The following is a 14,275-nucleotide window of genomic DNA, read 5'->3' as shown; positions in this document are numbered from 1 at the left end:
ATACCATCGTTCAGATCCCTGTTCGAAGGTCTTCCTATCATAGAGACCATCTACTACTTCTTGTCACTCTTTGTCTTCTTAACCTGCTTTATTATGATTATTACAGTTTTATTGTAGGACTTAATCACCAGCTGTTATATTTATTTGTGTGCATTGTTTTTCTTGTCTGTCTTTATCCCTCAGTCCCAGAAATGTAAGCTCGGTGAGAACAGAGACTTTGTATTCCCAATCTGGGACAAGGTAGATATGAGCAATGAACACATATTCCATAAATAATCCTTTAACAGATAAATAGCATAAACAAAACAAGCTAAATGTCCATCAGTAGGTTATTCACCAGTGCATTAGGTAGCCATATAATGAAACTCTATGCAGCCTTTAAAATGGCATTTTTAGAAATAAGTATATGTATATATATTTTTTAATGTGGTAAAATGTTCATAATAGAGTGTAAGAAAAGGTATAGTTTGCAAAGCAGGCTTTTCACTGTCCAGTATTATTCTCTCTTCCTCCTGCTCTCTCTGCATATACGTAGCATCTTTGTGTGTTTTTATGTGCATGTGAAAAAAGAAACAAAATGTTAATGTTAATTATTTCTGAGTGGAGAGAAATCAGTTTAATTTGTTCTTCTTTGAATTTTCTATGCATTTTTAAACTTTGTTCTTTCTGTTTCTATTTTTTAACAAGTTTTTGGGTGTGTGTGTGTGTGTACAAAAACTCTAAAGTAATAAAGGCATTTTTAATCCTCAAATAGATGAAGCACTTGTGTTGAGCATTGCAGATTTTGGGGGTTTTGCTAGTTTGTCTCTCCGGAGTGACCCATATTGACTAAATTTCAAACTTTTCATTGGATTGTTACCTGTTGCCTCTAATATCTTTATATAGGCAGCCAGTGACGTAATGCTTAATTCCAGAATTTGGTAGAGTTTCTATGTGCAAAGGTATACAGTAATATTACTGCAATATATGATATTTTAGCATCCTAAATACACACTTTTAAAATCGACCCCTAGTATATGTTTTTAAACAAATGATAGTTTAATGTAAATAGCAAACTTTGTCTTCTGTATTTAATGTGGCTTTTGAGTTTTGGTTGCTTACTTTCCTCTTTTCTCTGTCAAATTTAATGTTACTACTGTTACTAAAAGAACCTATTTATCCCTTCAGTCTTTTGATAAGCCTGAGGTCTTTAGATATAGTATTTACAAGAAAGTTATGGTGCTACTGCTATGAGAGTCTAAAAGGGTAATTTTATGATAATAATGCGCCACATAAATGACAGTCCTTAGGCAATCTCTTAGTATTTCCCCCAATATGGATCAGCCCGTGAATTTCTGAGGAAGATTAAAAATACATTTTAAACTTCTTTAAACTTTTAAAATCTTAAATTAAATGCTTAACTCTTTTAAATGTGTGACACCATCCATCACAATTTTATATTTAGACATATAATAATGTATAATCTCAGCTCGCTGTCCACTTGTAAAAATGGGAATAGACTTGGAGAAATAAGCAACTTCCCAACAGAAAATTGGAAATTCTGCCAACCAGTTCCAGGTGACCTGCCATCAATCAGTGTTAAATTCTCTGGGGTTATTGTTGAAGGGTATTGCTATTAGTGAAGGGCTTCACTGGTGACAAATGATATATAACAAATACATTGAGGAACTATAGAAACCCCCCGAATGTGTAATTGTCTGGCAGCTTTCAGCGGAGACCTTTACTAGCAATTGAGAAAGTGAGATTTTTATAACCTCCTTGTAGTTCTCTTATTAAAATATGTTTTTAGAGAAATAGGTGAAACTATTATGCCATGCAATTAAATTAACTGACAAAATATTTCTTTATGACTAAACTGTTTAATGTAGGCATTTGGAATGTGTGGTATCATTTAGAATAGGTGCGAATGTGACAATTATTCTGATTCTGAAGTTAAATAAGAAGTCTCAGTTTGCAATAAAATCTCCTTGTTTGGTATTATTAAGCAATTATGATTAATGTCTGAAATGTAATGTTCCATGGTTATAATTTCCTCATTTGCTTGAGTGAGTACATTAGGAATTCATTAAAAATATAAGCCTTTTAGATACCTGCAAACTACAAATTCAGTGAGGACTTTCTGGAGGTTAGGAAACATTTTTGAATAAGAAACCATGACTGGGGTGAACCAACAGCTGGCAGATAATTATGATGGATTTCTAGTCCTGCAGTGCAGAGATAGACAAATGAATTTGTTCATTGATGTCAAAAATCAAATCCATTCTGATGTAAAAATTTAATTACAAGACATACCTTCCATTCCTCCAACTCTTAACTATAAAGGCTGAAGCACGTAAGGCCTCAAACTTACAAAAGTGGCTAATGCTGATGGATAAGCCATAGATATATGAAGGCAGCTAAGAATCTGATGTTCTCAAAAAGCAGTTTGTCTTAAAGTAGTGAAAATAGTAAAATCAATTGATTACTTGATCAATCAATCCAGCATTCCTGGAGTACCTGCCTCACCAGATCGTTGTGAAAAGTAGATGAAATGAAGTATAGAAAAAAACACAATCTTGTGTTTGTTCTGTCTGGAAAGTGTCATTTAAGGTGTTGACCCAGAGTTAGTTGTGTGGTGGTCAGTCGATTGACCTTTGTCTGCTAAGGATAAAGGTAAGCAGTGAAGAACCTCTCCATCCTCTGGGGAGATTGTTGCCAATCAAAGAAGGCTGAGCTCTGGTGTCACTTTCTCTTTTTATAAGGACACAAATCCCATCATGAGGGCCCCATCCTCATAACTTCATCTAAATCTAATTATCTCTCAAAGGCCCTACCTTTTAAAATCATCATAATGGGAGTTAGGTCTTCAGCCTGTGAACAGTCAGTCTATAACAAGGGCTATGAGGGCATATCCTTAAAGCCTATAAATCATGACAGGTATACAGAGAGGAGCCAAGATGTCTCTTATTACCATTTTGTAGCTTGAGAGAGTTACATGGCAATAAAAAGAAGTATCAGTACAAAAATTGATGGAAATGGGACCTGTTATCACAGACAGCCGCTACACTGAAGAGAAAGGACAAGGAATCACATTTGCCTTATAGCCTTAACTCATCATTTGTTCTTGGACACATCTATTCAGTGCTCTACAGCTCAGTTTCCTTATCTGAAAAATGGAAATCATAAAAGTAAATTGTGTAATATATATGAAAGTGGTGTCAACCAATGGGCAAATGGAAGGAATTATTGTCTGTATTAGTTTCCTATTGCTGCCTCAACAAATTACTACAAACTTATTATCTTAAAACAATACAAATTTATTATCTTATGTTCTGGAGGTCAGAAGTCCAAAATGAGTCTTCAAGGCTAAAATTAAGATGTAGGCAAGGCTATGTTTCTTTTGGAGGCTCTAGGAGAGAATCCATTCCTTGCCCTTTGTAACTTAGAGAGGCTGCCCGTATTCCCTGGCTTCTAACCCCACATCACTCCAACCTCTGCCTCTGTTGTCACATTGCCTTCTCTTAACACCCTGTCTCCCCACTCCCTCCTTTTTTTTTTTTTTTCATTTTAACATCTTTATTGGAGTATAATTGCTTTACAATGGTATGTTAGTTTCAGCTTCACAACAAAATGTATCAGTTATATATATACATATGTTCCCATATCTCTTCCCGCTTGCGTCTCCCTCCCTCCCACCCTCCCTATCCCACCCCTCCAGGCGGTCACAAAGCACTGAGCTGATCTCCCTGTGCTATGCGGCTGCTTCCCACTAGCTATCTACCTTACGTTTGGTAGTGTATATATGTCCATGCCTCTCTCTCGCTTTGTCACCGCCTTTTTTTTTATTATGTAAAAATCACACAACATAAAATTTACCATCTTAACTATTTTTAAGTGTACAGAAGTGTCAACTGTATGTACATTTGTTTTGCAACAGAACTCTAGAACTTTTTCATCTTGGAACACTGAAACTCTATACCCATTGAATAACAACTCCTCTTTTCCCCCTCCCTCCTGCCTCAGTCTTATAATGATCCTGATGCTGCAAGTTTGGCCTCTGTGCAGTAGTGCCACTGAAATCTTGGAGACATTGGGTGAAGTAGAAAAGAATAGCTTTATTGCTTTGCCAGGCAAACGGGGACACAGTGGGCTCCAGCCCCAAAAAACTATGTGTCCCAATCCAGGAGGATTTGATGAGGGGTTTTATAGCAACTGTTCAAGGGTGGGGTTGCTGATAAGATTAGGGTGTGTGAAGGGCCTCCAATCCTCTAATCTGGTCTCCCCGTAATCTTCTTGATGAGCTTCTCTGGTTCCTTTAATGTAGCCTCAGGTGATCTTTCTCTGGTATGAAGAATTCTAATATGGTAAAGAACTTAAAGGCGTTGTTACCTGTATGCCTTGAGGTGGAGCCAGGACTGTGCCCCAGGCTGCACTATTGTTTCCTGGCTGCCTATCCCTTGTCTTTGCATCCCTTCCCTTCCTGGATTAGCAATTGTTTGAATCTGCCCTTTGGAACTCAGGGAAGGTCATGGAGGCTGGAGTCAAGTAATGGGGGACAGAAAGGCTTCCGTGCCCAGGAGCCCCACAGGGTCCTGCTTGGTTTAAGTCCTTGTGATTATATTGGGCCCACCTAGATAATCTAGGATGATATTCTCACCTCAAGATCCTTAATTGTGTCTACAAAGTTCTTTTACTTTCGCAGGTTTCGGAGATTAGGATGTGGACATCTTTGAGGAGCCATTATTCTCCACCACATTATCTGATGAGCTAGTTCAGGTAGTTAATATAAATAACTTAGGAAAAGAATCAGAAATACTGTAATCAGAAATGCTCAGCAGAGTGAGACATCAACTAATTTTGTATAACTTTATTTTCTTTTCTACAATTAACCTGCATCCTGGGAAAATTCAATTAGGTACATTAACGGATGATAGAATCATGTGGGTTAATTAAGAATATGATTTAGGGTTTCCTTTGAAAGAAACCCATTTGAAACAGATGGCTTGTCTTGTTTTTTTAAAAGTTCTCTAATAAAAGTACTGCCTGAAGATGAACTATTGTATGTATGTTCTGTAGGCTAGGACACATCATGTTGATGTGAGATGCGGGTATAACCCAAGAAATAACAAGGCTAGTCTTCTTTCCAATGCTAGTTATAACTTAATTTTCCCCCTCTTTTTAATATTAACAAGCCATATGCTCAGGTTTATGACTAAGAGACCAGCCTTATACAAGTCTTCAGGAGAGAGGGCTTCTGTGAATTTGTTTGTAAAGATTAGGGAAATGAGGTCCATCTTGCTTCCTTGAATTTTAAAGCTAGAAGGGGCAACTGTGCAATTTGAGGTGCTTCTTGTTCTGTTTTCCTGAATGCCTGAGGGACAAGACAGCCTACCAGACACACAATACAATCTGAGAATCTAAGAGAAATGTTGCAGGATCCCCCTCAATGAGAGCAGAGACTCTGAAGCAGTTGCCTCTTTCAGGGTGTAGTCATAACCACACGGAGTACATGTTCCTTGAGGGCATAGACCTCTTGGCTGAACTTGATACTCCTGAGTTTATCAGGAGGCACACTGAGACTTCGCAGTGTCCCTCAAAGGGAACCCAGCATGAAAAGGAGAAAGAAAACCAGAGAATGGGGCTTCCCAGTATTTTGGTTCTGCTTCATATTTGGACTGAGTGGAGAGGAGACAGCCTTATATTCTGGACCCTCCAAAATAAAAGAGAGAATTAAGCATGGTGGGAGCTAGAATGATCCCGCATTGCTGGATTCTCCAGAAGTTTGCTGATTGATTGGTCTTCATATGGGTAGCACATGAAGCTCTTCAGTTGCTGGACCCACATCTGAGCCCAGCAGACGAGAAGACTACCACCACCATGGGAAACCTTAGTTCTCTGTTCTGAACTGCCCCTCGCATGCCGCCTGTGAGTGCTATACTCAGGCTAAGCCTTCTGAGTACAACCCTAAGAACCCCTTTGATCACCACCCATCCGCTAAATAGGTCTCCAACCAGGGCCACCTAGAATACACTTTCTCCTTTCATTATCTTATAAATTCATAATTACCCTTAAAAGATTGGTGCATGTGTGATTTTCTTCAGGAAGGTTTTCCCAAAGCCTACTGTGATGTAAGTCATGACCTCCATCTTCACTTCTAAAATGCTTCTTTTGGCATTTTGTGCTTTTTTGTATCATAACCAATTTAATAGAAATGTTTGTTTACTGTTTTTTAAACCTGTAAGACTGTGAGGATAAGAAGTGTGACTTATTCCTTTCCGTATTATGCCCAGTACATGACATAGGGTCCTGCACATGATAATGAATATGTAAATGAAGGAATGAGTAAATGAACACACAAGAGCTATTCCAGCCCAAGGCTGTTCTGCTGAAAGATAACTGCATGACTTTTTTTTTTTTTTTTTTAGCATCTTTATTGGAGTATAATTTCTTTACAGTGGTGTGTTAGTTTCTGCTGTATAACAAAGTGAATCAGCTATACATATACATACATCCCCATATCTCCTCCCTCTTGCGTGTCCCTACCACCCTCCCTATCCCACCCTTCTAGGTGGACACAAAGCACAGAACTGATCTCCCTGTGCTATGTGGCTGCTTCCCACTAGCTATCTGTTTTACATTTGGTAGTGTATATATGTCCATGCCACTCTCTCATTTTGTCCAAGCTTACCTTCCCCCTCCCCGTGTCCTCAAGTCCATTCTCTATGTCTGTGTCTTTATTCCTGTCCTGCCCCTAGGTTCATCAGTACCTTTTTTTTTTTTTTTTTTAGATTCCATATATATGTGTTAGCATATGGTATTTGTTTTTCTCGTTCTGACTTACTTCACTCTGTGTGACAGACTCTAGGTCCATCCACTTCGCTACAAATAACTCAAATTTCGTTTCTTTTTATGGCTGAGTAATATTCCATTGTATATATGTGCCACATCTTCTTCATCCATCTGTCAATGGACACTTAGGTTGCTTCCATGTCCTGGCTGTTGTAAATAGAGCTGCAGTCAACATTGTGGTACATGCCTCTTTTTGAATTATGGTTTTCTCAGGGTATATGCCCAGTAGTGGGATTGCTGGGTCATATGGTAATTCTATTTTTAGTTTTTTAAGGAACTTCCATACTGTTCTCCATAGTGGCTGTATCAATTTACATTCCTACCAACAGCGTAAGAGGGTTCCTTTTTCTGCACCCTCTCCAGCATTTGTTGTTTATAGATTTTCTGATGATGCCCATTCTAACTGGTGTGAGGTGATACCTCACTGTAGTTTTGATTTGCATTTCTCTAATGATTAGTGATGTTGAGCAGCTTTTCATATGCTTCTTGGCCATCTGTATGTCTTCTTTAGAGAAATGTCTGTTTAGGTCTTTTGCCCATTTTTTGATTGGGTTGTTTGTTGTTAGCACCTCTCTAAACGTTTGATAGAATTCTCCTGTGAATCCATCTGGTCCTGGGCTTTTGTTTGTTGGAAGATTTTTTTTTTTTTTTTTGTGGTACACGGGCGTCTCACTGTTGTGGCCTCTCCCATTGCGGAGCACAGGCTCCGGACGTGCAGGCTCAGCAGCCATGGCTCATGGGCCTAGCCGCTCCGCGGCATGTGGGATCCTCCTGGACCGGGGCACAAACCCACGTCCCCTGCATCGGCAGGCGGACTCTCAACCACTGTGCCACCACGGAAGCCCTGTTGGAAGACTTTTAATCACAGTTTCAATTTCAGTGCTTGTGATTGGTCTGTTCATATTTTCTATTTTTTCCTGGTTCAGTCTTGGAAGGTTGTGCTTTTCTAAGAATTTGTCCATCTATTCCAAGTTGTCCATTTTATTGGCATATAGTTGCTTGTAGTAATCTCTCATGATCCTTTCTATTTCTGCAGTGTCAGTTGTTACTTCTCCTTTTTCATTTCTAATTCTGTTGATTTGAGTCTTCTCCCCTTTTTTTTCTTGATGAGTCTGGCTAATGGTTTATCAATTTTGTTTATCTTCTCAAAGAACCAGCTTTTAGTTTTATTGGTCTTTGCTGTTGTTTCCTTCATTTCTTTTTCATTTATTTCTGATCTGATCGTTACGATTTCTTTCCTTCTGCTAACTTTGGGGTTTTTTTGTTCTTCTTTCTCTGAATGCTTTAGGTGTAAGGTTAGGTTGTTTATTTGAGATGTTTCTTATTTCTTGAGGTAGGATTGTATTGCTATAAACTTCCCTCTTAGAACTGCTTTTGCTGCATCCCATAGGTTTGGGTCATTGTGTTTTCATTGTCATTTGTTTCTAGGTATTTTTTGATTTCTTCTTTGATTTCTTCAGTGATCTCTTGGTTATTTAGTAGTGTATTGTTTAGCCTCCATGTGTTTATTTTTTTTACAGTATTTTTTCCTGTAATTGATATCTAGTCTCATAGCAACTCCAAAGCCAGAGCCTCAGCTCCCAGCCCCCAGCCTCCACCTGCCCCAGCAGGTGAGCAGACAGGCCTCTCTGGCTGGTGAGTGCTGGTCGGCACCAATCCTCTGTGTGGGAATCTCTCTTTGCCCTCTCTTTGCCCTCTGCACCCCTGTTGCTGCGCTCTCCTCCTTGGCTCCAAAGCTCCCCCCGCCCCGCCCACACACTGTCTCCACCAGTGAAGGGGCTTCTTAGTGTTTGGAAACTTTTCCTCCTTCACAGCTCCCTCCCCGAGGTGCAGGTCGCATCCCTATTCTTTTCTCTGTTTTTTCTTTTTTCTTTGCCCTACCCAGGTACGTGAGGAGTTTCTTGACTTTTGGGAGGTCTGAGGTCTTCTGCCAGTGTTCAGTAAGTGTTCTGTAGGAGTTGTTCCACATGTAGATGTATTTTTGACGTATTTGTGGGGAGGAAGGTGATCTCCACGTCTTACTCCTCCGCCATCTTCTGCATGACTTTCTTTAGAATCATGCCTGTTACTGTAAGATGAGTCTTTATGAAAACAGAAACTCTTCATTTAGTTTGGTTAAGTCATTATTTTACCTAATTTAGAGAAGGCACAGGTAAACATGTTGGCAGTTACAAACTAAACTTAATAAGATAGACTATTCTTTACCGTCTGGTTTTGGAGAGAAAGAGTCAAGTGATATGTTTATTTTGAAATGTGATACTACATATTAATAATATCAGTGTCTTGTGCTAGGCCCTTATGTGTTAGGTGCTGTGCTAGGTGCACTGGAGCAGAATTCAATTCTTAGAACCATCTGTTTCCATTATAGAAGGGGAGACAGGGTTAGAGAATTGAAGAGGCTTGCTGTCTGCCCCAGAGCCAGTACATGCCTCAGCTGGGGATCTAAACTTGGCTGCTGCTATTCTGAAAGCTATGCTTTTAACCATTCTGCAATCCTGCCAGATTTGGTCATCTGAAAAGTCTAAAATGCTTTAGTCATACATTTTGTTTATGATATGCACTTAAGTCAGAATCTCTGTAGCAACAGTAGGAGAAAAAAAAGCAAAAAACCTCTGTAACAAGTAGCCAGTAGAGGCAGGATCATCTGGAAGTAAAGCAAGATTCATATCATGTAGTTCCGTAAAAAGTAAAGTCATGTTAATTTAAGAAAATGACCAGTTGAGTGTGAGAGAAAGGACTGTAGTAGATTTCCCATAGCCTAGGATTTCCTGGTTTCAATGCCATTTCTTGCCACTCCCCAGGTTCACCATATTGCAATTGTGTTAATTTGCTTCCTGATCTTTGCATTTATCAGATATTTCTCTCCCTGGGCCCTCGTACCTATCTCTGCCCCCACTTTCTGGAACTCTCTTCTTTAAATGTTTGGATTACTGTCATCCTTTGTGCCTGGAGTATAGTAGACAACCAGTAAATACTTTCTGAATAAAGGAAAGAAACAGAGGCACATGAGTTACTGGCCTATTTAGCATAATTTTTATACTGATTTGCATCAAGGTCTCCCTCCCCTACTGTTCTTTGAGATATTAAGCATGTGCCTTTTTTCCATTACATCTCCAGAAGATGGAGAGGGAAAATGAACACATCATAATTATTTGGTTTATAACATTATATAACATTATATAAGCTTCGTGTGTACAACATTATATTTTATATTTTGCTCACCACCAAAAGTTTAGCTTCCATTTCTGATGTACCAGGTTCTTACATATAATTGCCCCTTAAATCCTCAAAATATCTCTTCATAGCAGTTTACAGACATGAAATTTGAGGTCAGAGAAGTTAATGGTGTAGTCAAAAGTATTAAAACATAGAACCAGCATTGTAACCCAGGTCTATCTGATTCCAGAGGCTGTCTTCTTTTCATTGTACCAGAGTGACCTGTATTGATGAAATAATCAGAAACATTTCTTATGGAAGGGAAGAGGTGAAGGAATAGGGACTAACTTTAGGAGTGGTTAAGAAGGATGTTTGCATAAGGTGGAGGTCATGAGTTTCTTTCCTTTAGTGCATCTCATTCCTAGTCCTGGGATAATTGTATTAGCTCTGGGTATTGTGGACAAAATCTATTTTGATAGACTCTTGAGAGAACAAGAGGTTGAATGGTATTTTAGTAGTAAATAAGTTACCCTAGACAAAACAAAAGTATACTTTTCTCTTCCAGTAAAATAAGAGAAACAGGAATTAGGCTATAGAAGTAGGAACATACTACTTCTAGTAAATGAAAAAGGAAAACAAGAAACTGATTGTAGAGGACACTGAATGCAAAATTGTTCTGCTCTCAAATGCCATTTTGGGCTAGCACATGTAGAGAAACACCTCTGTCATTGTATTGAGCGCTGAACCCTATTATATCAAGTGTGTTATCTTTGACCTTCATAGCTGGTGGTAGTGTGGGAGGGACCATAATCATGGGCTTTGGAGACAGGCAGACACAAACTGATTTCCTAGGCAGGTCTTCTAGTTACCAGCTGATTGACGCTTAGGCCTTTAAACTCTCTTAGCCTCAGTTTTGATGCCGAAAACTCAGCCTCTGTGTATCAGTGCCAAATCAAATCTCAGTTTTGGGTGAAGTAGAAAAGAATAGCTTTATTGCTTTGCCAGGCAAAGGGGGACACAGTGGGCTCGTGCCTCTCAAAACTGTGTGTCCCAACCCAGGGGGATTTGATGAAGAGTTTTATAACAATAGTTCAAGGGTGGGGTTGCTGATAAGGATCAAGGTGTGTGTAGGGCCTGCACTCCTTTAATCTGGCCTCAGGTGGCCTGATGAGTTTCTGTGGTTCCTTTAATTTGGCCTCAGGTTGTCTCTTGAAGAGCTTCTCTGGATCCTTTAATCTGGAATGAAGAATGCTAACATCCTCCATTTTTGGGGGGTTTTAGTTTTGTAAAGAGCTCAAAGATATTGTTATGTGTATCCCTTGAGGCAGAACCAGAACCTGCCCCACAGCTGCACTATTGTTTCTTGACTGCTCCTCCCTTGTCTCTGCATCCCCTCCCTTCCCTGATTAGCAACTGTTCGAATTTGCCCTTTGGGACTCAGGGAAGGTTCATGGAGGCTGGAGTCTATTCTCTACAAACAAGAAATGGTGGACAGAAAGGCTTCCATGCCCAGGAGCCCCACAGGGTCCTGCTTGGTTTCAGTTTCTTCAATAAGAAATGAAGAATATCTAACTCTAGTGTTTTGTGGACTAACTTCAGTAATGCTGCAGAACGCTTTGCCCAGAAAAAGGTGCTTTATAAAATGAGCTATAGTTATAGTTAATAATAATATTATTTTAAGGTCGGATCTTAACAAACGGCACCAGGAAACAGCGGAAAGCTTCAAGTGAGCTTTATTAGGGAGCGCTCCCGGGCGAGGGTTGGGCAAGATTTTATAGGGGAAGAAGGGAAAGTGGTGTGGTGAATCTGGGAGGGCGCAGGGTATTCCTTATTTGGTGGTCTTTTCGGGTATCCTGGGGGACCGTTGGTCCCGCCCCTCGAAAGGCGGGAAGGCTGGGCTGGGTTCAAAGTCCCCAGGTCAGTTCCTGGAACTGGGTGGTCCGGAATGTCTCCAGGGCAGTTTCTGGAACTGGGTGGTCCAGAGAATTTCTGTCTGATGCAACCTGTGAATCTGATTGTGTTCCCCTGCCTCGGGCCAGTTGGCCTTACAATTATTAATGTTAACAATAGTAATTTGTAATGATTAAAGATATTTCTAATATCTCTGTAATGATAAAGATGTTAGAAATAGTAATGGTGCATTATTTTGTACATAACATATAATCATTAAATAGAATTACTTGTAATTTGCTTTTTATGAAGTGGTAAAGTGCATAATAAAGATGCTTCACTTGAATTGTGTATCACTTATGTACTTTATCTTAAAATGAGACATTATTCCTTTAATAGATATTTAGTACAGTTATGGATTATGCTGTCTTCCTTCATTTGTTTGAGTAATTACTTTCTGACTGGGTCTTATAGAAACCTGATTAAAAATCACCAACAATACTGTTTCTTTACTGCTCTTCATGTTCTTTAGTAAGGTGTGAAAAATAATTATATCTATTAACAAAAACTGACTACTTAAGCAGCCGAGCATCAGTATCTTTACCTTTACTTGGCCTGGATTTGCAAGATAATCAATGGCCATTTTTTTTTTTTTGCGGTACACAGGCCTCTCACTGTTGTGGCCTCTCCTGTTGTGGAGCACAGGCTCCGGACGCACAGGCTCAGCGGCCATGGCTCACGGGCCCAGCTGCTCCGTGGCATGTGGGATCTTCCCAGACCGGGGCACGAACCCGTGTCCCCTGCATCGGCAGGTGGACTCTCAACCACTGCGCCACCAGGGAAGCCCCCATTTTTTAACAGTGAATAATTGAGCTCCCCTTTTGGAACCTGAAAATGGAAAAGTAGTGAAAAAAAAAGGCTTAAAAAATTCACAGAGTCATGCCTACAGGTTCTGCATACTAATCTAAAACTCTGCCTGAGGGCACGGCAATCCCCTCCTATTCTGAATTCAGTTCCCACCCCATGGCTCTCAGGAGAGCAGGAGTTCAGAATCAAACAAGCATCTATGCTAATAATACTTTTAAGGCATTTAAGGAAGGCATTTATCAGAATCAGGACGTTTCTAACGTGGTGTTGTCAGCTGAGACGTTTCGATTTGTTCTAATGACAAAGAAGAATGAGGTTAAGTTAATCAAGCAATTGCCAACTTTTGCTTTGGTAAAGAAATTAAATATTCAATCTGGAAATCAGATTAAGGGTCCATGTAGAGCTGGGTCTATGTAGCCAATGAAGAAGCATTTCAGAAAGGAATATTGATGTATGGTCCCATAGAACGCTGAATCCCCTTAGAGGTTTCCCTCCTTTGTGGTAAAAGTATAAAAATTAGAGCGGGGTAGTGACTTTCTCTGAAAATGATTTTTGCTTTATTTAAAAGGCACATATTCTGAGATTATATCATTCTATATGTATCTATCCATCTGTCATCTATCATCTGTCTACTGTCAGTGAAAAAAATTAATCAGTGGTTGATCTAAGAAAGATACGGAAAATTTTATTTGAGCCAACCTGAGGATTATAACCTGGGAAACAGTCTTTCAGAAAGCTCTGAGGCTTTTGGAGGCTCTGGGAGATGAAACATACCCACTTGGTGAGAAGGCACTCATTGTTTTGCCTCAAAGAATCAGTAGTTTTTTTGTTTTGTTTTTAATTAAAGTATAGTTGATTTACAATGTTATATTAGTTTCAGGAGTATAATACAGTGATTCAATATTTTTATAAATTGTACTCCATTTAAAGTTATTATAAAAATATTGGTTATATTCCCTGCTCTGTACATTACATCCTTCTATCTTATTTATTTTATACCTAGTAGTTTGTACCTCTTAATCCCTTTTCCCTATCTTGCCCCTTCCCCACCCTTCTCCCCATTGGTAACCACTGATTTGTTCTCTGTATCTATGAGTCTGTTTTTCTTTTGTTTTATTCATTTGTTTTATTTTTTAGATTCCACATAGAAGTGATAATATATAGTATCCGTATTTCTCTGACTGACTTACTTCACTAAGCATAATATCCTCTAGGTCCATCTATGTTACTGCAAATGGAAAAATTTCATTTTTTTATGGCTGAGTAATATTCCATTATATTCCAACATTCCATTATATATATACCACACCTTCTTTTTTAAAAAAATTTTATTGGAGTATAGTTGATTTACAGTGTTGTGTTAGTTTCAGGTATACACCATAGTGATTTAGTTATACATATACATATATTCATTCTTTTTCAGATTCATTTCCCATACAGGTTATTAGAGAATATTGAGTAGAGTTCCCTGTGCTCTATAGTAGGTCCTTGTTGGTTTTCTATTTTATATATGGTAGTGTGTGTATGTTAATCC

The sequence above is a fragment of the Leucopleurus acutus genome (assembly GCF_964270905.1).
Source record: "Leucopleurus acutus genome assembly, chromosome: 20".
In the NCBI taxonomy this organism is placed as follows: Eukaryota; Metazoa; Chordata; class Mammalia; order Artiodactyla; family Delphinidae; genus Leucopleurus; species Leucopleurus acutus.
The sequence above is the reverse complement of the archived record's forward strand: the minus strand, read 5'-3'. Positions refer to the sequence as shown.